Consider the following 27,961-nt stretch of genomic DNA (forward strand, 5'->3'; position numbering starts at 1 on the left):
CAATGGAGTACTACGTGGCAATGAGAAAGAATGAAATATGGCCCTTTGTAGCAACGTGGATGGAACTGGAGAGTGTGATGCTAAGTGAAATAAGCCATACAGAGAAACACAGATACCATATGGTTTCACTCTTATGTGGATCCTGAGAAACTTAACAGAAACCCATGGGGGAGGGGAAGGAAAAAAAAAAAGAGGTTAGAATGGGAGAGAGCCAAAGCGTAAGAGACTCTTAAAAACTGAGAACAAACTGGGGGTTGATGGGGGGTGGGAGGGAGGGGAGGGTGGGTGATGGGTATTGAGGAGGGCACCTGTTGGGATGAGCACTGGGTGTTGTATGGAAACCAATTTGACAATAAATTTCATATATTGAAAAAAAAAAGTAATTATTGGTAGATACGTAAAAAAATAAAATAAAATAAAATAGTTTACTCTAATATCTTTTGCCATTGTATTCACCTGCACTGTAGTCAGAGTATGAACATCACTTTGTATTCTGTGTTTTTTCAGTGTCCTATGCACAGCACATGCATTATATTTTTGTCCCTGAAATTACAGTGCTTACTGGCTTTATAGTAAAGCAGTATAATACTGTGCTTGCACTTCAAATAAGCATTTCTTTACTGCTGACCACTTGTGTGTGAGTTTTCACAGTTTTATACCATAAAGTAGTGAAATATGACCCTGCTCTAAACATCTTTATACATACTTCTTTATTTCCTTTGAGGTCTATTTTTTTTAGGACATGTTCCCAAATGTAAGATTACCGGACTAACAAATAATAAAGGATTTTAAAAAAAATTGTAACTTATTGCCAAATTGTTTCTCAGAAAACTTGAATCGAGATTCCACGCCATGCCAAGAATGTTATTTCCTCTTCATCACAGCAATGTAAAATTTCAGCACTCTAAATTTTGTTTTTTCCGTTTTGATTGATGGGACTTACTCTATTATGTAAATCTTTTCATCATCTTTTCTGCGGTTAAAGTAGGATACTTATAAATTGGGACATGAATTGAGGGCAGAGTCAGAGGGACAGCTTTCTTACACATGGCTCCCTGGCTCATTGGTGTTATTTTCCAGTTTCTTTGGCCCATTTTGCAAGACACATCCTGACCTAAGGAAAGTTCCAGTTATTCTGTGAGGCTAGTTGTTGCCTTGTAGAGAAGTTCCGCTGCTGGGCAGAGGAGGGCACTATTTGTTTGTACTAAGGCAGGACAAACCTGTGACCCATTTAGGGAGAGTGATCGCTGCCAGAGATGGCCCTTCGCACTGAGGTCCAATGACCACTGTGGTGGTGGCCGCAGCTCAATACATGCCTGATGAAATCTGTTAAGTATTCGATTTGCTGTTATTTACTGAGCTCTTCGGAGTTCCAGCTGTGGAGATGGAGACCCCTGGAGTCCTTTCCGTTGCTGACACCAAGGACTTGGTACCCAGGCAGGTGCCTGTCTCACAGTGGAGGGCTTGTTGGCTCTCTGCAGTCCTCAGAATGCCTGACAGTATTAAACAGAAGAAAGTCTTGAAAGCATTTCATGGGCCCAAACTTGAGTGGGTCAGTAGATGATTCTGTTTGCACAGTTGTATTTCCTTCACTCCACTCAGATCATTATAAGCTCTTTCTTAAATGAGATTCTTAGGACTGGCATGGAGACTTTGTAAACTGTGATGGGCTTCTGCCTTGTTTTCTCAGGTGTGATCAGAGGGTTGGGATAAAGGACAGGGCCAAGAATCTCTTTGCCTACAGGAGGGGTCGAGGGGAAGTTCTCCACCCACTTGGGTGGGTCATGGAGAGCACCTCTTACCAGTGGAGCTTTGTAACTGATTCAGCCCCACTTATGCTCTTATCCCCCCACCATCCACTCTAAAGTGTACATCAGATTATGCTACCCCTCTGCTTAAAGTTTCCTAGTGGACCCTACCCTCCCGCCCCCAGCCCTATGGAGTTGGAATAAAATACAAAGTCCCTATTTTGGTTCTTCCATACTCTTCTGCCCCTGTGACCTTATTTCCTACGTACCGTCTTGGTCCTCTTGGTCCTCTCTAATCCACCCACACTGGCTTCATTCTGGCATTAAACACATCAAGCATCTACCTGAGGCACTGGAGGGCTCTGAAGCGTGTTCTCTGCTTAATGTGGCCTGCTAAGGTGAAGAGAGACTGCATTGAGTCTGACTGGGGCTGAGAACTTGAAAGAAAAATAAAAGGGCTAAGTGCTTATGTGGTAGAGCTTGGAGAGAGTGTGCTTCAGGGCTTGTGCCGGCATCTCCCTGGACTAGATGTGGGCCAGAGGGAAGAGACTTCATCTTGAGACTTACAGAGGAGTAAAGAATCCTCAGACACAAGAGGCTGGTGTGGACTGCAGGATGCAAAATAATCATGAAAGGAGTTCAAAACCAGGGAAACTGGTATCCCAGCATGGAAATCTCTGAGACCATAAAAGAGCTTCATTTAAGAGACAGCTCAACATCTGCTGACCTACTGGGACTTTACCGTTTTCCAAGCCCCCAGAGTCCAAAGAAACCTCCCAGTCAAATCAGAACCATGCCATCTCCTCCTCTCCCCCTACCCCACACCTCCTCCTTCTCCCACTCCCACTCTGTGCAAGCAGAATGAAGTGTGGGAGCAGGTGAACAGATCAAGTAAGAGCAGGGGACCGGACCCACCAGCACTCCTCATCTCCCAGCCATGGGAGCTGGAGGAGGGGGAAGATTAAATAGAGACACTGAGATGCTTGATATCTGTAAAAGACTGTGACTTCAAATTACTGAATTGGGACCGTGTTTTAGACAAAAGTGAGCAAGGAAGGTAGGGATTCACCTGCCAGGAAGGTAGGGATTCACCCAAATCTTCTTTCAGTCACAGAATGCTCCCACTGTATGGCGGATAAAGCATGATTCTCAACCTTGACTTCACAGTAGCATCACGAGGGAGCTTTCGGAAATCCTGAGTCTCATGTCACACCTTAGATGAAATAAACAAAAATATTTGCAGGTAGGTCCCAAGCACCAGAATCTTTAAAGGTCCCCATGAGATTTCAATGTGTAACCAACCAGAGACAAAAATGAAGTTGCATTTTGATCATAATCAAGTGGCTCTTTCCTATACCAGAAGTACTTTTGCTTCTGTGTTAATTCCGGTGTTTTTATAATCCTTGGAGTTCTTCAAGAGCTGATGTATAAAGATTTAAAAGTAAATTTTAAACTTTAAAAATATTTATGTTTTATGTTACCTAATTCTACAAAAGAGGGTTATTTTTTTTTAACGTTTATTTATTTTTGAGACAGAGAGAGACAGAGCATGAACGGGGGAGGGTCAGAGAGAGAGGGAGACACAGAATCCGAAACAGGCTCCAGGCTCTGAGCAGTCAGCACAGAGCCCGACGCGGGGCTCGAACTCACGGACTGCGAGATCATGACCTGAGCTGAAGTTGGACGCTTAGCCGACTGAGCCACCCAGGCGCCCCTGTTTTTTTTTTTTTTTTTTAAATAGAGGGATAAGAGTTTATTATAGACAAGAATCTAAACTATTTCCTACATTTAGTTGTGAGAAGGCTATGTACAACTCAAATTGTTAAAGTTGATAAATGCATGAGGACTTTATAAATATGCTGTAATGTGATGCATTCTTGATTAACATTTTTTAAATGTTTTTCTTTCTTTTTGAGAGAGGGAGACAGAGTATGGGTAGGAGAGGAGCAGAGAGAGAGGGAGACACAGAATCCAAAGCAGGCTCTAGGCTCCAAGCTGTTAGCACAGAGCCCAACGTGGGGCTTGAACTCATGAACGATGAGACCATGACCTGAGGTGAAGTTGGACACTTAACCGACTAAGCTACCCGGGTGACCCTTTGATTAACATTTTTAATGGGACATATGCTCTAATTTATCAATATATATCCAGCTTGATAAAGATTTGGATAGCACTGGGCTTAGGGAACATTGCAGAAAGTCTTGGTCGGGTCTGACTGTCTAACTTCAATACCAAAACAAAGTACCTTGAAGAAAATTTCAGCTTGATGGAAAAGGCAAAAGCCTTACTTGTGATTTTTTTTTTTTTTCATACAAATCTCTTCTCTTGTGGTGTTTATTGATTTCCCAAAGCCAAGTGTTTGGACTGACTTCATCAGAGTCACTCTGGAAGCCTGTTGAAAGTATTCATTCCCCGGCCTAACCCAGACCTCCAGAGCCAATCTTTCTGTGGGTGAAGAGTGGGCAGAAATCTTTTAACAAGGGCTCCTGGGTGGTTCTGATGCCCAGCCAAGTTTGGGCAACACTGGAAAATGCCAGCTGATAATGAGACCTTAGACTAAGTATCAAACCCACAGTGGGAAGAGAGAATTTCTCAATTAGGAAGCAAACTACTAGCTGTTAAAAAGAAGTGTGAGTAGCTGTGTGCTGTGTTTTTACAGAGCTAGCCACCTGTGGTGCCATCTGAAAGATTCTTTAGCAAATAGTTTAAGTCATTTTAGGGCCTTTGGGAGAGTTTCTCATATTTTCAGTGGGTTGGAGTGGGAGTCACACAGAAAATTTCCACAGAAGTTTTCTTCATCTGGTTGTTTGTTAAAACGACTACTTAGGGAAATAGGAAAGAGGAAGAATCCTGGCCATCTTATGGGACACGAAATCCATCCGGTCTTTCACGAGTCTTTCACCATCTTTCAACTCCATGTAGCACAGGGAAAGAGGAATAGGCTTCGAGGCCAGGCAGTTAGGAAATCAAATCCTGGTGGTGCTACTTATGAGTTATGTGAATTTAGCCAAGTTCCATCACCTCTCTGAGCATCAGTGAATTCATCAGTCAAGGTAGGGTTAGCTCCTCATTGGTTTTGTGAATGAACACATTTAAGCATGCATTCAACCAATACTGAGTACTTTCTATAAATGTATATTCCTGGCTCCCGGGATACAGCAGGTACCTACTGAATAACAGCCAGAAGTGAAAGAATGGCCCGGTCCGTAAGTTGCATAGGGTATTAAATCTGTAAGCAGTGCCAGCATATTTCTGGAAATGTTCTGAGTTAGAGAAAGATGTGATTACTGGAAGTCATCTCATGGAGTATTTTATGTGCTTGGAAGAAGTTCTTTCATGAGGGGCCTGGGACGGCCGTAGTGTGGGGTGTTGTGCAGATGGTGAGACAACAGTCTTAGGTGACATCCACTGTAATTGCACCCCCTCCTACTCTCAGAAGTGTCCGAGGCTACAAGCTAAATCATGTGGTCATCCTATTCAAGGGTCATGTTCTAGTAAGAGTCAGTGGTCACTGAACCACCTTTTGGGGCAGAGGGCTTCCTGCAGGGCTTTGGTGGTCCTGTGTGGAGGGTGTAAGCCTGGGGCTGGAATGGAGCTGCTTGGGTCCTCAAGGAGAGGCCGAACATTGCCTCTGGCATATTTCTCCATGTAGTACTCGGTTCTTTTTCTAAAACACATTAAGCAACATAGTAGTCTTTGAAGAAGCACTAATAGACCCATGGATCAAGCTAGTCCAGATGGGACTGCATATACTAACTACCTCAGCAGTAAGGTAGAGGAATCATGTATCCTGAAGAGCACCAGGAAGTCCCATCTTTAGTCTTCATGATTGTTTAAGCTGTATCTAATTCATTTTTCTCAATTGCTTCTTAGCTGTTGCAATCATACATGTCTCTAACAGGCTCTTGCTAACTTCTTCTTCTTCTTTTTTTTTTTTTTTTAAGTTTATTTATTTTAAAAGAGAGAGGTGAGAATGCATGCAAGCCAGCCAGGGAGGGGCAGAGAGAGAGGGAGAGAGAGAGTCCCAAGCAGGCTCTGTGCTGTCAGCCACATGGGGCTTGATCTCATGAACAATGAGCTCATGACCTGACCTCCTGAAATCAAGAGTTGGACACTTAATTCACTGAGCTACCCAGGCACCCTGGCTCTTACTAATTTCTGATTAATGAGATCACCAAATTTGATAATTAAGTGTTGTTGTTTTTTTTAAATAAGTCCTGAGTGATGATCCAAATGTCCGTCCTATGGATTGTAGTGAATGCATTTTGAGATATCTTTTAGCATCTCTGAGGTTACTCTACTCCTTATTTGGAGAACTTCCCCCTACTTGAGACTGCTAGGTAAGTGTGGCATTAGCTGTACTGGTAAGGTGTGGCTCTGGTTTAAAGGTGAACTGTGTTCCTGTAGAGAACCAGCTATACAGACATGTGGCCCTTCTTTTCTATCGGTGCTCACTCCCTTGATAATCTCTTTTGGACTCTTGGATTCCATGTCATCTCCATTTGGATGACTCCCAAATTTATATTCTTAGTGTGGACTTCAGATTTATATATACAGATGCATATTGGACTTTCCTCATCGATGTCTAATAGGCACTTGAAACTTAATATGTCCAAAGTAAAACTCTTAATCTTCCCCAATCTGTTCTTCCTGCTCATTAGTTGGAAATTCCATCTTTCCAGTCGAACAGGAAAAAGTCATCTTTGACTTCTGTCTTTCACTCATACTACATTCATTATGGCAGCAAACCTATTCATTTTACTTTCAAAATATGTCCACAATTCGGGCGCCTGGGTGGCTCAGTCAGTTAAGCGTCCGACTTCGGCTCAGGTCATGATCTCATGGCTCGTGAGTTCAAGCCCCATGTCACACTCTGTGCTGACAGCTCAGAGCCCGGAGCCTGCTTCGGATTCTGTGTCTCCCCCTCTCTCTGCCCCTCCCCCACTCACCCTGTCTTTCTATCTGTCTCTCTCTGTCTTAAAAATAAATAAAACATTAAAAAAAATCAAAATATGTCCACAATTCAACCACTTTGTGTCATCTCCACTGCTGCTACTTGGATCTAAGCCAGTCTCATGTCTGGATTATTTCAGGAGTCTCCCAGTTGAGACTGTTCCCCCCCCCCCCCCCCCCCCCCGGCCTTCGCACCTATTTTTCATTCTTGGTCCTATTATAGTGAGTTGCAGCCACAGTGATCCTGTTAAATACAACTCAGATCATGTTAGTTTACCTTCTCTCTCTTTCTTTCTCTCTGCCTGTCAAAATCATCCAATGATTTCACAGTTCACTCAGAATAAAAGTCAGAGCCCTTACAGTAGCCTAAGAGATGCTATACAATGCGTACTCCATCCCCCTCTATCACCCCACCTCTGTAAAATCATCAAACAAGAGACTGTTCTTCCTTGGTTCTGCTCTGACTACACTGCCCCCCTTGCTGTTCACAGAACACAAACATGCACACCCACTAGCTTCCTCCCACCAGGCAAACTTCCACCCTGGTCATTGCCCTTGACCTCTCCTCTGTCTGGAATGCTTCTCTCTGGGTTATCTACTTGGCTCATTTCCCTCCGTTCCTTTATGCCTTGACTCAACTGGTTCCTTCCCAGTAAGGCCCTGGCCTCACCTCCAGCCTTATCCCCTCCCTTCTCTCCTCTTTGCCTTCATTGCTTTATTGTTCCTCTCAGCACTGATCACCATTTGACATACTTGATGTTCTGCTTATTTTATCTTTTCTTTTTTTAAATTGCTTGTGTTCCTCAACTTGAATGGAAGCTCTGAGCAAAATGTTTGTTTTTTTCATGCTTCTTAATCTGTTTGGATAATAGTTATCCAAATCTGGAAGAGTATCTGACACTTAGTACTTCCTCCAATGTATTTGCTGAAGAAATAAACCAAGGAATAAATGAAATAAGGAGTCCTATTGATGTCAACTGAGATTTGCTGAGAAAGGTCGTAACAAATATTACAGGTTTGTTTTTTGTTTTTTGTTTTTTTACTTAGAGTCATATTAAAATAAAGGATCTTCAAGGATTTCCCCCTGCTTAATAGCTCAATTTTCTTGTTGGGTGAGTTCAGAGCCCTTTCTAGTATCATTAATCTACATGTTATTCATATTTCGATATGGGAAGCTAATAGAAAGGGACACTTTTTTTTTTTTTTTTTTTTGAGAAATTCTGATCTGGTTCTTTAAGTAAGCAGAAACTGTGAGCCCTGCTGGTACACTTTGGTATTCTGTCCTTGCCCTCTTTGTCATGAAAAAGTGAAATGAGTTGCTACTGTTGCCTTAGGCAAAAGGTATACCCCTCCCTTTGTTCTGTTTATGTATAGCAAAATCTCTGTCTTCCCTGAGTTTGCAGAGCTCTGGAGGGAATGATGGATTAATTTGGATAAGGGGCCCAGGGGCTCTTTGAAAGGGAACAGACTGAATCTCTAACCTAGAGGTCAGCAAACATTTTCTGAAAAAGCCACACAGTAAATATTTCAGACTTGCAGCCCATATGATTTCTATTATAATAACTCAAGAAGCAACTTAGCTATTGTAATGCCAAAAGCAGCCATAAACAATACTTAAGTGAATAAGCATGGATTTATTCCAATAAGACTTTATATTTCTAGACACTGAAATTTGAAATTCACATAATTTTCCCATGTCACTAAATAGTCTTCTTCTTTTGACATATATTATTTAACCATTAAAAAGTGTGAAAACCATTTTTAGCTTATGAGTCATATTAAAGTAGACACTGGGCCAGAATTGGTCCACAGGTCTGTAGTTTGTCGGTATTTGCTCCCTTATCCTTTTTTTTTTTTTTTTTTTTTTATTGTGAGAGAGAGAGGCAGAGGAGAATCCCAAGCAGGTCCCATGCTGTCAGCACAGAGCCCAACATGAGGCTTCAACTCACGAACCATGATATTATGACCTGAGCTGAAATCAAGAGTCGGATGCTTAACTGACTGAGCCACCCAGGCCCTCCTCCCTAATTCTTGACTACTAAGATAGAGGACAGCTCAGAGGTTTCCTTGGTTGAAGTAGGGACTTGTTTCAGCATACAGGAAGCAGTGTTGTGCTTTGAAAACCACTGGCCAGTGTTCACATAAGAGAGAGAACCATAACCTTGGGTCCATTGTTCACGTAAGAGAGAGAGCCATAACTTTGGGTCCAAGGTTCGTGTAAGAGAGAGAACCATAACCTTGGGTATATGTGTGGGGTAACCTTAGAGGCCACGCAGGGTTTGGCAGCATTGACAGGACGGCAGGAGGAGATGCCCACCCTCTGGGTAATGTAGGATCAGCGATCGGCAGGCATTGGTGGTCTAATCTGGCATCCCGGTGTCTCATTCTCATTTGCAAGATGGACTAATCCCTTTTGAAATCAGTAGGCCTCCAGGATCTTTGTATAATTTGTGATGGGGCTGGTGAGAATTCTCCAGAGGTAATTACTGGGCTTCTTACCAATGTGGTTATATGGGGTCAAGCCAACTCTATTGGTAACTCAAGCAGGTGAAAAGGGGCATACCTGGATCCCATAGCATGGCACCTCCTGAAATCTCCATAAATACTAAATTTAAGTTTATAGAAACATAAGCCACCACCTAGAGCTTTGGGCAGTGTTTTTATTTTATTTTTTATTTTTATTTTTTATTTTTTTTTAATTTTTTTTACCGTTTATTTATTTTTGAGACAGAGAGAGACACAGCATGAACAGGGAAGGGGCAGAGAGAGAGGGAGACACAGAATCGGAAGCAGGCTCCAGGCTCTGAGCCATCAGCCCAGAGCCCGACGCGGGGCTCGAACTCACGGACCGCGAGATCGTGACCTGAGCCGAAGTCGGACGCTTAACCGACTGAGCCACTCAGGCGCCCCGGGCAGTGTTTTTAAAGGCATTTCTGAGATCAAAAAGAAAGGGACAAATGTGTATCAATCTACCATCTTCTGGTATGGTGCTATGGGCCATCACCTTTGTTACCTGCTTGCATCTTCCCCAGAAAGTAGATATGTTTGTTTACAGGAGATAATTAACCTGTCCGGTGTCTTACACATAAAGGGTGGTGGTGCCCCTTTCTGATGCCAGGCCTCCCTGGCTCTTTACGCCTCCATTGCATTTCAGGAGATGAGTAGCACCCATTCTTTGTGTAGCACAACAAAAAGTGTGTTTGATTTATTGGCATAGATCTTTCTCAAGACCCCTCACTGTCATTAAAACTCAAATCCAAATCCATCTCCTTCATACCTGGCTCTTTTTCTACTACCAATTAGTTTGTAGGTGTTGAGAAAATACTTTAAAATACAATGTCTATTCTTTTATGAGGATGAGTTCTATCTTTCTTGCCATTGTGAAATTTCTCCCAGAGCCTCAGATACTCTTAGGTTTGGGATATACTTGGAAGACCCCCACCCCCAGTGTCCCTTAAACACCTTTCCTTTTAGTTTAGACACTTGAAAGCATATAATGCCTCTCATCTCCCTTTTTATAAATGAATCATTCTCACCCTCTTCAACTGTTGCTCAAAGACCAGACTGCTCACCTGTGGGCCTCTTCAGGTTTCCTGATACCTTTTTCCCCTTTCTTCGTTGTCTCATATTACCACAGTGTCTTGGCTAGGAGGAGGGGAGTATATAATAGAGTGAAATGGCCTTGTAATTACTGATGTGCTGATTGTCTCCTCCTTTAGGAACTGGAGAGAAGATACTGTCTGGACAGGGGATCCTGGTTCTACCCTTTCTCCTGGAGCACAGTGACATAATGTGCTCCTTAGATAAAATATTCAGGTAAGATCCACCAACATCAAATATCTGTATGTAGCAATATTAGAGGGATGTTTCATAGTGGACTTTACAAGGACCACTAAAGATTTTATTGAGAAAGAAATGCACTCTTTCAAGACAACTTTGAATCTTTATGTGCACTGATACATGACAATCTGCAAGGGAAACACGGAGGGTTGAGATACCAGTTTCTCATTCTTCATCACTAAGAAAGTGGTGAGAACACTTCCTTCAACAGGATGGCTAAGGGCCTACTTTCTAGCTGGTGTGAGCCTGTGCAGTGTTTCACACTGTTCTTGTCACGCATGATATGGTTTTACTTCAGGGACTTTCTAACTGAACATGGGAGTTTTACATTTCTGATTGTGCCCTTCATCCCTTCTCTTGCACCTGTTTTCACTTTCCAGGGATTTTTTTTGAACTAGAGTATCTCTTGATCTTTTGTTCTGTGAGGATGGGAGAGGTTTGGAAGTGTTTTCGGTAAGCCAGGGGTAGAAATGGAACATGGAGCTCACACTTGCACAGCCGTATGCTGCTTCCTTTGAGCTGCTACCATGGCTCCCGTGGCTGCAGGAGCTCAAGCTTCCCCTTCCCATTTATGGTGAGGGTGATGGTAGCGCATAGATAACACCAAGCAGAGAGCCTGAGTCTTTGTTAGCGCTCATGAGTGCTAGTTAAATTTACCCCTGACCAGGTCTGGGAAGGCACAGAGTGTGCCTCGGCATATGTACGTGGAAGGGGCATTGACTCTGTGCCAGCAAGGGCCCTGCCACGCGTGTTACCGACAGTTTGCAGGCTGCTGACCTGAATTGGTCCAGGTTGGCTGCCTGCACATTCAGAAACTTAAAACTATCCAAGTTCAGTTATAAGATCTCTAAAGGAAACATGTTCAGGGGGTCAGTCCTCCTTACCCATCCAGAGGTCAGTTTAGGGATTCAGAGGGACAAAAACTGGAATACATCTCAAGAAATCATAGGGTTCTAATGAAAAACCAGTTAGAGCAGACAGATGGCCAACACATACTTCCAACTTTGTTTAGGATATTTAGAGGAGTTATTTTTATATCATGTGAAGGCAATGCCTGACAGCAGGTGTTAGTCACCACCATTTAGACAGTGTCTAATAGAGCCTTAGGTATGGAAGCAGGATTGCTGGCATTTCATTTTGTCATTTTCTCTTAAGATGTCAAACATACTTTTTTAACAGCATTTTTAATGATTTCAGGGGACAGTTTACCAGCTCTCATCTCTGAGCTGCTGACAGACTCAAAATAGAACATTCTTTCCATGTCTTTATAAACCAGGTGTTTCAAGGAAAAGAATATCAGGTATGTCATTCTTTTCAAATTATAAGATTTAAGTGAACTATGGGACTTGTTTGCTGTTTATTACAAGGGATAGAATTGAGGTTAAATCATCTAATTGGCAAAGCAGGGCTCTAGGGATCTAGCCCCAGCTGTCCAGCTGAAATAGCAGTGAGAACCAGATAAAGTCATTTTCGTTTTCTTGGAAACTCACTTTTTCATTGGAAAAGAGAGTCCTTAAAAAAGAAAGTTTAAACAGTGAGGGGGAGGAGAGCACTCAGTGGAAGAATATTTTAGAAGAACTTTGCTCGTCCAACAGTCTTACCAGTTAATTCTATCGAGTATCTCATTGAAGACCTGCAAAAAAAAGTTTGTATAAGAATAAAGAAACAAACTGAATGAAGAGTAGGGAAGGGAAAGAATAAAGAAAAAAGCAATTAGAGGGATATTGAGGGAGGATATTTTCCCCGCACATACAAACACTCAACAAGTATAAAACAACCCAAGGAAGCAGTGGATTGGGCTCATTGAGGAAAAAAGGACACAACCAAATAGGGTAAATTCAGGAACAAAAGTTCTAAGGATAAGTCCTTAGGAAGCAATTATCAAATACCCACTTAAGATTTATGGGGTTGGGGAGCTGATTGCAAAATGAGTTGGATGAATCAAAACATATGTTTCTGGTGTTTTATCTACCCATGAAGGAGCTTTAGGAATAGAAATAGAACATGGTTTCAAAATAAATATCTGAAAAGAAATTCCGGGCCCTTCTTGGCTTAGTTTTTGCTAATGACTCTAAGCAATTCAATTGGTTTCTATGTGTGTAGCAATTACTGAGAAATTAAATTGTTGCTGGAAAAATATAATCCTTAATTAAGGAGATATTGCAAAATTCTAGGTGAAATATTGGTGAAAAATAAAATAAGTAGCAACCTTTTTCTAATTATATACCTAAATGCAAAAGCACATGCTTCTGATAAAATACTGGTGGTGAGTGCTTTTTTAAAACTTAATAAGCACTTGTGAGCCTTTACTATGAGTACTAACTTAAGTACCTAGAATAGTACTCAAAATATTTACTGAAATAAATACTAAAAATTGCAGGAATATTTCCAGAAATATTCCCCATCTCTGTTATTATGGCATGTCACATGTTACTCCTTTATAAGACTAAGATAGCCTCAATGTACCTAGTTTTACAATCAAAGCATTTTTTCTCCTTTACTATCACACAATCATGTCTCCACCTAAATATTTCGGTCTTTCTTTTCTTTAGACACTGAATTTAATAACACTTGAACACTTTACTTTTGCATTTTTATATAGAAGAGATAACAGAATACAGAGTTAAGGATTGGGACGTGGAATTCATCTTTAGTAATTGTGACCTCTTCTATGGTCAGGCCACAACTATTGAATAATATTTGAGAACACTGAACAAATTAATCAGAGAATATTAGAGTTGGACAGAGTTATGGAGCTTATTTATCTTAAATAGATTATTTTACAGACTCAATAAGAACTTTTTGACTCCTGTTCAGCGCTGGGTTGGCTTCTGGGATCCAAACATGGAAAAATGTAGGCCTGAAGAGGTCCTGTGATATAGCCAAGGTCACATCCTATACCAGAGACCTCCTTTTTGATCCACTTTCCACCTTCTCTGTTCTGTACTCCTGGATGCTGACTTTTATATTATATCATTATATCAGTAAGATTTCTAGTCTTCTGTCTTCTAGTTGAGATTAGAACACCTATGGAGAACACTGCCCAAAGATCAGAGAATAAAAAGAGTTATGTAAGGGTATTTATCCTCTTGTTCCTTCCCTTTGTGGTTGCCTTGAGCTGGTTGCACCCTTGGAATATCACAGAGCCCTCTCCACACAATTCACCAACTCTGGATTCCGATAACTGCTCCCCTTTGTGTTTTCCTCAGGCTACAGGTGGCAGAGGCAATTTACAGTTATCAACCCCTGGTTCTACATTTTCCCATGTGGTTTCCCTATACCCTGCCCACATCTTTGTAAATAATTCTTTAATTAAATTTTCCTTAAACTGCCCAGTTTTAGCATGCCATCTGTTTTCTGTTGGGACCATGAGGGATATACAACTTATAGAATGATTTTCAGTTTACTTGATTTGTTATGTCCTCTGGGATGTTTATAAACCAATTTTTACTTAAAGTTGACAAATTTCTGATTGTTGACAGAGCTTTTTTTTTTTTAATTTTTTTTTTAAACATTTATTCACCTTTGAGAGACAGAGTGAGCAGGGGAGGGACAGAGAGAGAGGGAGACAAAGAATCAGAAGCAGGCTCCAGGCTCTGAGCTGTCAGCACAGAGCCTGATGCGGGACTTGAACCCACGAACTGTGAAACCATGACCTGAGCCGAAGTCAGACACTTAACCGACTGAGCCACCCAGGTGCCCCTAGAGCTTATCTATTTTTAAGTCATTGATACATGCAGGAGTTGAGGTTGGGACCACGGCAGAGTCAATATGGCGGCACTGGAATTTTACATTCAATTTGCTTAAGTTGATACTTAAATAGATGGTGGCTCAATCACATTCTTTGATTCTGAATGCTGTCAAGTGGGGTTTCCATTTGGTGAGAGATACCTGTCCTGTCCCTCTTCTCTAAACTCACAGGAGAGGGTAAGTCATTTTGTTTTGACTGAATTGTTACCAACTTGGATTGTCAAAGCAACAAAATTGAGACCGTGTTGGCCCAGACTTGTGGAAGAGCGGTGCCTTCAGAAGTCTCAGGAAAGGCTACTGTTTGTCTTTCCTACCCTCAGCTCTCTAAAATTCTATTTAACTGCTGGCTTATGATTTAAATCTTCCAAGAGGAGTGCCCATTCTTGAGCTTAAAGCTTTGATTCTTATTCAAACTGTATTCTCCTTGAGAGTAATAACATGTTAAACTACTGGTGATTAAAAATGATCTCAAGTAACAGTGTTTTAGATCTTTCTGAGAAATTTGGGAACAGAGAGAGATCCAAGGGGTTTGGATACTACAATTAATGTGTAAGTGGGAGAGGAGGCCAGTGGGGAGAATAAAAAGGAGACGCTTTCATGTCAGAAAACATATATTATAAATTTGCCAGACTTAGAAATGAGGTATGATTTAAGAAAAAGTTTAGAAAACTCTTTCTCAATTATAGAACTGGGTATAATGAATGTCCATTGGGAAAATGATGAAAAGCAATTTGAGTGAACTGCCTGCCTTGTTTTACTGGTCCCAGCCTTTGAAGCATTACACGTGAATATATGTTACAGTCATGTTGAATGGGATGACGTAAATAATTAATACCAGTATTTATTGACTTACCATATGCTAGGCAGTGTTCTTTTTTTTTTTTAGTATGAAATTTATTGTCAAATTGGTTTCCATACAACACCCAGTGCTCATCCCAACAGGTGCCCATCACCCACCCTCCCCTCCCTTCCACGCCCCCATCAACCCTCAGTTTATTCTGTTTCTAAGAGTCTCTTATGGTTTGTCTCCGTCCCTCTCTAACTTTTTTTTCCCCTTCCCCTCCCCCATGGTCTTTTGTTAAGTTTCTCAGGATCCACATAAGAGTGAAAACATATGGTATCCGTCTTTCTCTGTATGACTTCTTTCACTTGGCATAACACTCTCCAGTTCCATCCACGTTGCTAAAAAAGGCCATATTTCATCCTTTCTCATTGCCAAGTAGTATTCCATTGTATATATAAACCACAACTTCTTTATCCATTCATCAATTGATGGATATTTAGGCTCTTTCCATAGTTTGGCTATTGTTGAAAGTGCTGCTATAAACATTGGGGTACAAGTGCCCCTATGCATCAGCACTCCTGTATCCCTTGGGTAAATTCCTAGCAGTGCTATTGCTGGGTCATAGGGTAGGTCTATTTTTAATCTTTTAAGGAACCCCCACACTGTTTTCCAGAGTGGCTGCACCAGTTTGCATTCCCACCAACAGTGCAAGAGGGTTCCCGTTTCTCCACACCCTCTCCAGCATCTCCTGATTTGTTCATTTCAGCCACTCTGACTGGCATGAGGTGATATCTGTGTGGTTTTGATTTGTATTTCCCTGATGAAGAGTGATGTTGAGCATCTTTTCATGTGCCTGTTGGCCATATGGATGTCTTCTTTAGAGAAGTGTCTATTCATGTCTTCTGCCCATTTCTTCACTTGATTATTTGTTTTTCGGGTGTGGAGTTTGGTGAGCTCTTTATAGATTTTGGATACTAGCCCTTTGTCCGATATGTCATTTCCAAATATCTTTTCCCATTTCGTTGGTTGCCTTTTAGTTTTGTTGATTGTTTCCTTTGTGGTGTGGAAGCTTTTTATCTTCATGAGGTCCCAATAGTTCATTTTTTGCTAGGCAGTGTTCTAAGTATATTATACTTATTAACACATTTGGTTCTCTAAACAGTTTTGTGAGGAGAATATATTATTGGTCTCTGTATTGGTTTCCTAGGGCTGTCATAACAAAGTACCACCAACCGGCTGCCTGAAACAACAGGGATTTATTGTCTTAGTCTAGTGGCTGGAGGTCCCAAATCCAGATGTTAGCTGGGTTGGTTCCTTCTGAGGGCTCTGAAGGAGAATCTGTTCTAGGCCTTGCTCCCAGTTCTAGTAGCCTTTGACATTCCTTGACTCATAGATGGTCTTCTCCCAATGTCACACTGTCTTCTTTCTGTATGTTTCTAACTGTGTTCAAATTTCCCATTTTTATAAGGACACCACTCATACTGGATGGATTAGGGCCCACCTCATCTTCTCTTGATCATCTGCAAAGATCCTACTTACAAATAAGGTCACATTCACAGCTGCTGGAGGTTATGACCTCAGCATCTATTTGGGAGACATAATTCAATCCATACTGGTCCCATTTTAAAGATGAAGAAGTTGATGCACAGAGCAGCCCTCTAAACTGCCCATGTCACTGAGAAAGTAAGTGGTGGCAGCAGAGTCAGGGCTCTAACCATCCCACTATATTGCCTCTCATAAAGGAAGCCAGATGCAGAAAGACTGGATTACAATACAGCCAAATGTTTGCTAGGGTGGTATGTGACTGAAAGGTTTTGCCATCTCACAGCTTAGGGTGGTGGACATAATCTAAGATGCATGAAATAATTTTAAATTGAGATTTACATCAGCACTATCTGAAGATGTGTCTGGTTAAGAACATCATAATTCCTGGGGTGCGTGGGTGGCTCCGTCGGTTAAGCGTCCGACTCTTGATTTCAGCTCAGGTCTTGATCTCAGGGTTGTGAGTTCGAGTCCTGCATTGGGCTCCACACTGGGTGTGGAGCCTACTTAAAAAAAAAAAAAAAAAAAAGGGAAGAACATTACAATTCCTTTTACTAGATGATCTGCTCTTTGTGTTGAAACTTCTGATGAAGACAAAAGAAAAGAAAATTGTTTTTTCACATCTACTGGATTATTATTGAATCATACTTTTCAAATAGTAAAACGTACATGCCCTAAATATAATTTGGTGTGGACCGATAAATGTATATACCTGTATGTTAACTATGGGACTGAAGGTGTTTCACATTAGTTTGCGTCCTAACTACTTTTTATTGGGCTTTGTCTTTAACTGGACATGGTTTCTTCAGCACCTGCTTTGGTACATTCAATCCACAGCTTGTAAGTGTGTTTGAGGGATTATCATGGCCGATATTTTTTCCACCATTGACATGAAATAAAAAGCAGGACTCGGAAAGCTAGAGAGGCACTTAAAGCAAGATGGAGAGAGGAAGAAAGGTAGTGGCAGCCTGTGTGTAGGGCACTATGGCAGCACCTGCTGTTTTACCCACCCTCTGCCCGGCACCTTTCTCCTCTCTCATGTCACAACCCGGTGCGGAGGAAAAGGCACGTGCCTCTGACCTTATCATCACCTTCTTGCCCTCTGAGGACAGTCTGAAGCCGTCCTTACTGGAATGTGATGTTAGCGCTAGTGGTTCATGTGGGGAGTGAGTTTAGTGACTTCCCGCATTCTTACAAGAATAATGGAATTCCAGGGGCTCCTGGGTGTCTCAGTCGGTTAAGCGTCCGACTTCAGCTCAGGTCGCAATCTCGCGGTCCGTGAGTTTGAGCCCCGCGTCGGGCTCTGGGCTGATGGCTCAGAGCCTGGAGCCTGCTTCCGATTCTGTGTCTCCCTCTCTCTCTCTGCCCCTCCCCCGTTCATGCTCTGTCTCTCTCTGTCTCAAAAATAAATAAAAACGTTAAAAAAAAATTAAAAAAAAAATGGAATTCCAGAAAGACATAGGGGAGAGAAGCATCCGAGGTCATGTAGAAATCCTCCACAGAGACAATTGAACTAATGGTCCCTTAAGGTTGCTTCCAACTCTGTGATGCTAGAATTTATTTTTCAAATAAAGAAGTTAAGGCCCTGAGAAGTAAGTGATGTAAAAAATACCATGTGAACAGTTAGTGCCAAGGTAGAACTGTGGGGCTGGTGAGGAAAACGTTGGTATACCCATCATCAGATCCATGAGACTCCCATGTCAGTCTTGGGTCAGAATCGGCATTCCTTCTGCCTCACTTTAAGACTTTTGTTTCCTACTCAGACTCCATGACCTTTCAAGCTCTTGTTAAGAGGCCCATTCACCAAGTAGGGGGAAACCCATAGAGGGTGGGGGTAAATGTGCCAACATACGGCACACTGCTCCCCCTTCACTGGCATGGCCACTGCAGTCCTATTGAAATAATGGCTCACAAGGCCCACAGCCCACGGGGACCACCACCTGATGCCCCTTAGAACGCTGACTGCTGGCTTAGAAACAACTTTCCTGCTGATAACTTTGTTGTTGTCACTATAAATCTGGGAACAAGAAGAGAAACAGTATTTCATTAAAAGTTCTGATTTGTTTTGCATACCAAGCCAAGAACCGAGGTATCTCAGATTTTATAAGTTGCTCTGTCAGTCAGAGAGAGACCTGTGGAATTTGCAGTGCTTTGCACTGGGGAGTAGATTGTAATTGGATAGGCGAACTCCCCTCCCCCTTTCCCCTCCTCCCCTCCTCGGGAAGTCAGCCAGCCATAGGAGGCTCTGGAATGATGCATGTCTAATCACAGTGTGCAGACAGTTTGCTCCTCTGTCTTAGTTCCTGCCATCAGGGTGTATATTTACCAAAAGAAGAGCGTTCCTGTAGTGTCAGTCTGGTGAAAAGTATGGCAAAGAAAGCAAGGGTGGCTGTGAAGTAAACCCAGGACAGCATGGGACAAAACTGAGAGGCAGCATCATTTGCTGTCACTGCCTGCAGCCATTCCCTGAGGTCAAGCACCCCTGTATGGCCTCGTCCTTTCCTTCCTTCCCACAGCACCTACCAGAGAGCTCTGTACTTCTTAGTCCCTCTGTAAGCACTGCTGCTAACTGACCTACCTTCCAGACTAGCTCCCCACCGTAGTGCAAGCTTGTATCAGCCAGAGAAGGAGCAATTCTCCCGTCAGACACCCTGCCAAGCTCTTAGGAGCATTTTGTCCTGGGGCTGCTACAGAGAGATCAAGGAGGAGACAGCACACTTAATCAATTTCTGAGCTTTATCCTCTAAGTATGCGTAAGTATACAGTAACTAGTAATGATTTATCCTAACACATCTTCCTCTGAATTCTAGAACATTTTCTAAGCAATACTCCATCAATCCTCCAAGCAGCTTTTAACACGGATAGGAAAATGAACATGTTTTCTACGACTCATAAACAGTATGGATGCTCTTAATAAACCCAGTTTTATAGAGACTGTGGTGATGATTTCTCAGCCCTAGCTAAGTCAGAGATATGAGTTCCCTTTGGGGCAGGCACGCGCTGAATCGAAAGTTGTGTGCAAGTGGAAACATGACTGGATCTGTCTGATACCTGGTGCCTGGTAAACATTAAATATGTGTTGAGTGACGTGTGACTCCACAGAAAATACCTTCCTTATTTTTCAAAAGGTCTTTCTTATTTTTGAAAGGACAAACACACTACATATAACTGTAAAAATATTCCCAAGCACATACAAGAAAATGTGAAAGTCATTCTCATTATCACGTGCTTTCTGACTCTCTCTGCTGGTAATAGCTGTTAATAGTTTGTGCATGCTTGCAAACAGTTTTTCCTACATGTATATTTGTGAAATATAAAATATAAAGATCTATATAATGTGAATTATTAAGGTCTATATATCATTCTGTAACTCATTTTCATCACTGAGTAATACATGTTGTGGTATTGTAAAATCTATAAATCTAAGTTACGCTTTTTAATTGCAACATACCTTCTTGTTAGCCTAAAAGATTTTTAACCCATCTCCTGTTGATGATCATTTATGATGTTTCCAAATGTTTTCATATTCCAAAAAATGCTACAGTAAATGTTCTTGTGAGCAGAAATGCCACAATAAATATTCCTGTGGCATTCTTTGCAATAAGAAAAGAACTGTTACAATTTTTCTTGGAGAGGGAAGTGTTTTTAATGTAAATTCTTTCCTCAAGAAAGAATCCCTTTCAAAAGGTGATTCCATATATCAGTTACTTTCATATAAATGTTTAAGACCATCATTTATTACTATTCACAAGATGACACGTTGGCTTAGTGGTTCTTCTCAGATTCAGTCACATGCCTGCACAGTCAGCCTGGAGTTGTCTAGGCAGACCCATTGATCTTGGGGGAGCTCTCTCACATGTCTGGGGTTTGCTAGCTATTGTCTGGTCTGATAGACACAGTGTTTCTCCTAGAAGCTTAGCCTGGGCCTGTTCTCTCATGACAAGACACAGGTCAATGAGGAGAGTGGAAACATGTAAGCATTTCTTCAAGTTTCTTATGTCAAGCTTGCTATTATCCCACTGGCCAAAGCAGGCTACATGGCTGAGTATGGAGTATGAGTGGGAGGGCATTGGCAAAGGTGTGAAAAATTAAGATAATTTTTCCAGTTGATTTGTATACATATTCAAAAAAGTTTCCAGATACTGCCAAATTGCCCTCCCCCACAATTTGTTTTTACCACAACAAATGGTATATAGTAGGGTTTTGGAAACAAAATTCAGTCTCCCAGGGTGAAATATTAGGAACATAGTATAATTTTACTTTAATGAAATTTGTCCCTTCCTTTTGATTTCTGCTGTTATATTCTAAGACTACTAAGTTTATTATAGTTATTGCTTTTTTCCATTGTATAGTTTTCCTAAAGATTTATAACATTTTACTTTCTTTTTTATACCTTTAATTTTTAACTTTAATTAAAGCAACTTTAATCATTATTTTTGCCTTAGCCATAATTAAAAGGGAATTAATATGTACTGTTAGTCTTTTCATAAAGCAGTTTCTACATTCCTAAGCATGTATAGTTTGAACTGCAGCTTAGTTTAATGAAATTTTGTTATTAGATAAGTTTGCAAAACGTGGGCATGGGTGCTATATTTTCTGAGATCACTTACATCTAACAATCCCATTTTGTTAAAGCTTTTATACATAAACTATTTCTCCTTACTTATCTACTATCTTTTAGAATTGAATGTTCCTATGAGATCTTTGAAATATGTGATTTTTTCCCCTCTCACTCATTCATTTAATACATATTTGTTGAGCTCCTACCATTGGACAGGCACTATTCTAGATACCGAGAATATAGAAATAAACAACATACACACAAATATCTTTGCTCTCCTGGAGCTTAAATTCTCTGGGAGAACATATATAATAAGCAAAATGAATAAATAACTAATGACCTATATCGTATAGATAAATAAGTAAATATAATTTAAGCAAGAAAAGGAGGGATATGGAGAGCCACAGTGAGGGTTATCTTTAAATGGGGCAGTCAGGAAAAGAATCCATGAGAAGATGACATGTGAAGGAGATGAGTGAAAAAGACTTATATATTTGCATCAGGAACATTCCAGGCAGCATGAACAGCAAGTGCAAAGGCCCTGAGGTGAACATGTCTGGCATATTTGAGGAACAACATGGAGGCCTGTTTACCTGGAGCAAAGGAAGTGAGGTGAGGAATAGAAAGATGAGGTCAGAATGCTAACTGAAGTTAAGATCAGGTTGGGCCTTACAGATCATTTAAGAAATATGGTTTATATCCTGATGAGAGGTGAAACCTGGATGGGTTCGAAGAGAGAAGGGACAAAGTCTGACTTAATGCTTTAACAAAAATATTCTGGCTACTCGTGGGTGACTTTCAATTTGTTGTCGTTTGTTTTCCCCTCGTGGATACTCTGAGACAACTTAAAATTTTTTTTATATTTAAAGTAGGAAAACTTTCTTAGCATATCCATATTAGTTGTGGTGGTTTCATTAATATTTCCTGTAACATACTGTATAGCTTCTGATTAACAAATTTTTGAATTTCATTTGCTGTTTAATATTTCAGGGGCACCCATTATCTGTTTGTTGAAATGCTTGTGTTTGCCCTCCTGTTGTCAGTTTTCTGTTAAATACTTCCCTATCTTTGCTTCCTATATATTTGGTATATACTTTTCTCAAAACTATCCCCCACATCTCAGTTATTTTTCTCTCATTTTCATTTCTTCCTGCTCCATATTTATTTATCGTTTCTTAGCTGTCTGTGATCTTTGACTTTTTTCATTACCTTACCCTTGAACATTTTTTATTCTGTCATTTTCTTTCCCCACCTGACATCTCATTTCGTAGATAATTTTCTTTATTTTCTGTCATAATGCAAAGTCTAAAAGTCTAATTTCTTGGACTGTGCTCATTCTAGAATAGGTTTTTTTTTTTAAACTTGTTCCAGTTTATTTTTTACTTTTCTTCCTGCTATAGTATTTTTGTGTTGTTGATGAGCCTTTTGTATTCACACTTTTCATTTGAAAGGGGTTGGTGCTGTCTAGGCCTCATCGACCCACGGGGCTGGGTGGATTCTATTTTGCTCCCTTCTGTTTTCCTCTGGGTCCTCTCAGTACCCTCATCTTACAATATGTGCGCTCGATGCCAGGTGTTGATGGCTTAATGCTCTCCTCAGTTTCTGAGAGTTGGGGGATAGTTGCTGGAAAGAACAATTACACCTACAAGGGGCGTTAAGTTGCTTCTCTTTCTTTCTCCATAGTTATTATTTTTTGAAAAGGGTGTGTGGTAGAAAACTGAATCTTTTTTCCAAATGAGGTAGGAACAAGCAGTTCTGTCCCTTTAAACACGCACAATACTTAGGAGGCTTGTTTCACTTAGAGTGGAAAATTATTCTGGGACAAAGTCAACACAAAGAAACAAACAATAGAAAGCAGGAAAGAGAACCGGTTAAGTGCAGCTCCAGAGTCCAGCAGTTCTTGGGGTCATGGTTACATGCAGCCCAGCATGGGCATCTGTCTGTCTGTCCTACACACTTGAGATGGAGGTGGACGGGCTGGATCAGGTAGCTGCTTTAACGTGGAAAACCTGCAGACGCCATCAAGTAGCTCCATCCAGACTTTAACAGGACAGACAAAAGGAATTCATTCCATAGGCTGAAACGGAACAACAAAAACAAAACTACATTGTTTCTTTCCCCCAAGTGAAATCAACATGAAAGGTCCTGTGTGATTGCAAAATTAGGAGTACAAATGGAATGAACTGAAACATCAAAGACTCCATTATTTTATAAAGAAAGTACACGTCAAAATATTCTAATTCCACACAGTACAACAGACTGCTGTCTTATCTACCAGTGCCAGCACCGAGGGTCCTGGGAGGGCAGTGAGGAGGGCTCCCGAACTGTCCCTGCAGCTCTGCTTGCACCGGGCGCTGTCCTCCCCAAGGACCCCAAATCTCTGCTTGGAATTACAAGCGGAGCTCAGAGTGGGGAGACGCTTGCCCAACCGGGTTTTGTTGCATGTGCTTTTTGTTCAGGTGCGACTTCTTTCTTTAAGGAGGTTTAAGGCCGCCTGGGTTTTTGTGCTTTCAGTGCTGACGCGAAGCCCAACCGGAGGACCCTCTACCCACTGACACAATGTGCTCCCAGTGTAGGTAAAGGACAGTGTCCCCTCTGGGCAGCACAGAGTTGATAAAAAAGTAAGGAAAGCTGTCCTGAAAGCTTAGGCAGTTAAGTTAGAGGTGAGCTGGAGGCAAGGACGGTGATAAATAGGTTAGGAGTTAGAAGCCCTGGGGGCACAACATCACACATCAGAAGCCTGGAGGCACAGCATCCTGACTGTGGCTTCCAAGACCCTGGGCAGACAGAATGGGAGCCACCGGTACAGAGCAAGCGCTCTCCTCCTATACCTCCGCCCCAGGTAACCCCTAGACTCATTATAATGTATTTGCATTGCTGTTTTAGCCCCCCTGCCCACCCTGGCCTTGGGGGAAGCTGTCGTGACTGTGACTGTTGGGTAGAAACCTTGTAGGGTCAAAAACTCCTGGTCCCAACCTGTGGGAGGAGTCCCCAAAATGACTGGAAGCAGCCTCTATTAGAGACCACTCCCCATAACCCAAGGCCCCACTCACACAAAAAGAGAGCACCCCTGTACCCTCAGGGCAGTTGCCCCCTCTGGGCCTGCCTGCTCCCCCTTCTTGGGAGAGTAGTACTGTCCCTCATAAACTCTTTTGTGCTTGCTCCCTTCCTTCTGGCTGTCTTTCTTTGAGCGTGGATGCTCCCGTAAACCTTTTGTGGGGAATGCAAGAACCAAAATAGCCATTCCCACAAGGCAGGCTCTCCCAGTGGTAATGGTCCCAGTCACTAGTTTTAGGCGTCTTTCTCACTGCTGGCAGCTGACAGCGGTCCACACTCAGGGTGATGATGATTCTCTTGGGTCTTCTGTCTTTTTTAAAAAAAAAAAAAATTTTTTTTAATGTTTATTTATTTCTGAGAGCATGAGCAGGGGAGGGGCAGAGAGAGAGGAGACACAAGAATCCGAAGCAGGCTCCAGGCTCTGAGCTGTCAGCACAGAGCCCAACGCGGGGATCGAACTCACAAACCGTGAGATCGTGACCTGAGCCGAAGTTGGTTGCTCAACCGACTGAGCCACCGAGGCACCCCTTGGGTCTTCTGTCTTGACCTGCTTCAGCTCTGGCTGCTCTGACTGGTCGCCATTCTGGTGCTTTGTGGGCAGGGAGGCTGACACCCATGCACGTCTGGCCAGCCTGTACAGAGGACCCACCACTGCACCGTTCACCAGGCCATGGACGGTGGCAGGGATTGGCACCATGTGAGTTGCGTTTGCGTTATAGTTTTTATTGGTAGCTGGCGGTGACCTGGACAGGGGTGGTCTATGAAATCTGAACGACCCGGCTAGCAGTGCCTATAGGGTGAGGCATGGCAAATCGAATAGGTTCTATTTTCACCTTTATTTCTTTATGATCTTCATTCTCTTGCGGCTCTGCCCTAGTGGGGGGCCAGCATGGCTGCCTGAGTGACCACTGCCTGGTCAGTGACGGTGTATGTGTTCGCTGGGGTCAGGCTGGCCACGCCAGTAATAGACACTGCTGGGATCTGATGGATGATGTGAGTCGTCTGCACGACAAGCTGCTCAGAGGTCCAGGTGGTCACAGGGGCTGTGACTGTGTAGGTGACAGGCCTGATTGCTGGTGGCAGCTGCTGCTGCTGCATGGCAGTTAAAGGCCCAACTAGACAGAGGTGAGCCTGGTGCACTCTGGACAGACAGGGCCTCTTGGATGACAGGCAGTTGGGACTGTGAGGTTGCAGACGCAGGCTCCAGGTCGGGAGGGGGTGGGGCACAATGAACCTTCTCTCAACAGGCTCTCAGGGGTCTGGGCACCACTGGCCTGAGCAGACCGCACTCCAGTGTGACTGGGAGGGTCTGGGGCACTTCTATATGAGAGAGGTCCCCCAGGGGATCTGCAGCAAGGCACGCCCCTGTGCCATCTTTTCCTAAAAGCCTGCTCTATTCATTTGCTTTCAGGGGCAGGATCTATCCTCCAGAATGAGCCTTTGCCTAGTTCTTCCTGGGAACGTGGTATTTTGATGAGATAACGATTCAGAGAGAGGCTGTGGCAGACTGAATTCTGCCAGCCCTTGTCTACCGTCCTGTAGTGTGGATAATTTTTAGTGATGTGAGTATAAATTCCATTTAGAGTGAGTTGTTTATCAGGGGCCATTGTAATTGCTTGTACGATTAACTGCATAGGAATAAGGTGGCTTTGAATCATCCTCTGGGCTGTCTCCACCAGAAGCTTCCTTTTCATTTTTTCTGGCTGCGAGTTGTCGGCCTTTAAATTGAGGTCAGCTGGTGTCACACAGCCCATTTTTGTACCCCGAAGACCCTGCTCCCGGGGGGCGGGGGGGGGGGGGGGGGGGGGGGGGGGGGGGGGTCGGGTTGCTGGATGGGCAGGAGTTTGCAGCACTGACGGTTCCCATGGGCTGAGATGATGAAGTGCGCCATGGTGTCTGGAACGCCTACGGTCAGGGGGTCAGGGGGCCAGGGGCGAGGTGCGGACCTGCGTGGGCTTCACCCCTGAACCTCCCGCTTCTCCACCTTCTCACGTGATCTTGCCGTCGGTGCCCGGGAACCCGAACGTACACACGTGCGGCAGCTTCCGCGATCCCATGGTTCTTGCGGTTCTTGCCCGCAGCTGTTGCAGAGACAGAGCAGGGAGAAGCCGCTGTCGCCCCGGGAGTGAAGATGTGGAGGTGGCGCCACCAGATGAAGCCCAAGTGGCCCGTGCTCAGGTCCACGGAGCCCTGCAACCGGTTGCGCCTGATGGTCACCCAGCGCTTCCTCGTCAGGTACTGGACCTCGTAGACCTCGAGGCGTGCCACGGCCCAGCCGCCTGGTGGGGACCCCCTGTCGCCCGGGGGCCTGGCCACCGCCCTCGGCCTGAGAGTGCCCGGCCACCCCTCCCACCGCCAGGGAGCTGAGGGCCACGTGCGCTGCCAGGCCGGCTGGCACCAGCGGAGGCCACTCCATAGTTATTTTAAGGGACATTCCTGGGGACATTCCTCTGCACTGAAGGGTGTTTTCAGTTTGAGAATGTTTCACCCCAGGGGGAGTGTGTATTTTGGGTGCGTTTGGTGTTCATCTGGTTTCCAGGAACCCCTCCTTAATCTGTGGCAGTGGAGAAGAGTGTTTCGAAGAACATTCTAGGTTTCTGGGCCTTGCAGGTCCTAAACCATTGAGTTGGGTTTGTTCCAAGTTGGGGGTATCACTGAGGGTTTCCTGAATCCTCCCCCCACCCCCCCACCCCCCCCCACTTCTGCCCTCTTCCCTGGGAGTCAGGAGAAGTCATCATCTTGTTAGTTCTGGGAGCCCTAATTGTTCTGCTTCTGGAAGAAATTTTAAAGGACTGTTTAACTGATGATATGTTCTTTCTTTATTCTTTTTCTTTCTGGAGGGTAGTGTTATATGAGTCTATGTCTCTCTGCCATCTTTCTCTAGGAGTTTCTTACATGTGCTTAATCTCCTTGAAAAGTTCTCATAAAACTTGCTTAGGTGGCTAATTTAAAGACCCATCTCAATTTTGGTCTTCATTGTGTCCGTCCTACTCCAGTGACACCTATCCTAGGCATCCAAGGAAATAAAATGGTGTGTGGTCATGATTAAGATCTTTCAGGGAATTCTCCAGGCAGCTTATATCATTTCTTTTAAAAATCTGTTCTTATCTTTGACCCAAAATATGTAATTTTATAGAGGATTAATCTCTCTCTTTTTGAATTCATGCAATTAAAAAAAAAATTTTTTTTCTGTGCTATAAAACAAGGAAACTGACTTGGGATGTCTAGCATATAGTGTCCTGAGGTATATGGATTTGTTTTCTGGGGCTGCTGTAACAAATTGCCACAAACCAAGTAGCCGGAAATAACAGAAATTTATTCTCATAATTCTAGAAATACAAAATTAACGTGTCAGCAGGGCCATCCTCTTTCTGAAGACACTAGGGAAGAATCTTTCCTTGACTCTTCCCAGCTTCAGGCAATTCTTGGCACTTTTTGGCTTGCAGCTGCAAAGTTGAGTCTTCAGACCATTACATGGTCTTTTCCCCCGTATGTCTCTGTTTGTGTGTCCACTCCTCTTATAAGGTCCTTATTTGTCCACTGTCACCAGGATTTCTTTTTTCCTTAACTAATTGCACCTGCAAAGATCGTATTTCCAAATAAAGTCACGGTCTGAGGTTTTGGGTGGCCATTAATTTTCAGGGTATACTGTTCAATCTAGTTAAGTAGGGATTGTGGCCATTAGTGTGCAGAGAGTGAACCCCTCAGGACTTAGGAAGCACATAA

The 27,961-nt window shown here is 42.9% G+C and overlaps 1 pseudogene; it reads right to left on the bottom strand.

The window, feature by feature from the left end:
* The window catches only part of LOC125922434 (forkhead box protein K2-like), a 69,795-nt pseudogene extending 43,144 nt beyond the window's left edge, over positions 1 to 26,651 (bottom strand).
* Between the last annotated feature and the right edge of the window lie 1,310 nt (positions 26,652 to 27,961).

The sequence above is a fragment of the Panthera uncia genome, chromosome B1 (genome assembly GCF_023721935.1).
Source record: "Panthera uncia isolate 11264 chromosome B1, Puncia_PCG_1.0, whole genome shotgun sequence".
NCBI classification, from domain to species: Eukaryota; Metazoa; Chordata; class Mammalia; order Carnivora; family Felidae; genus Panthera; species Panthera uncia.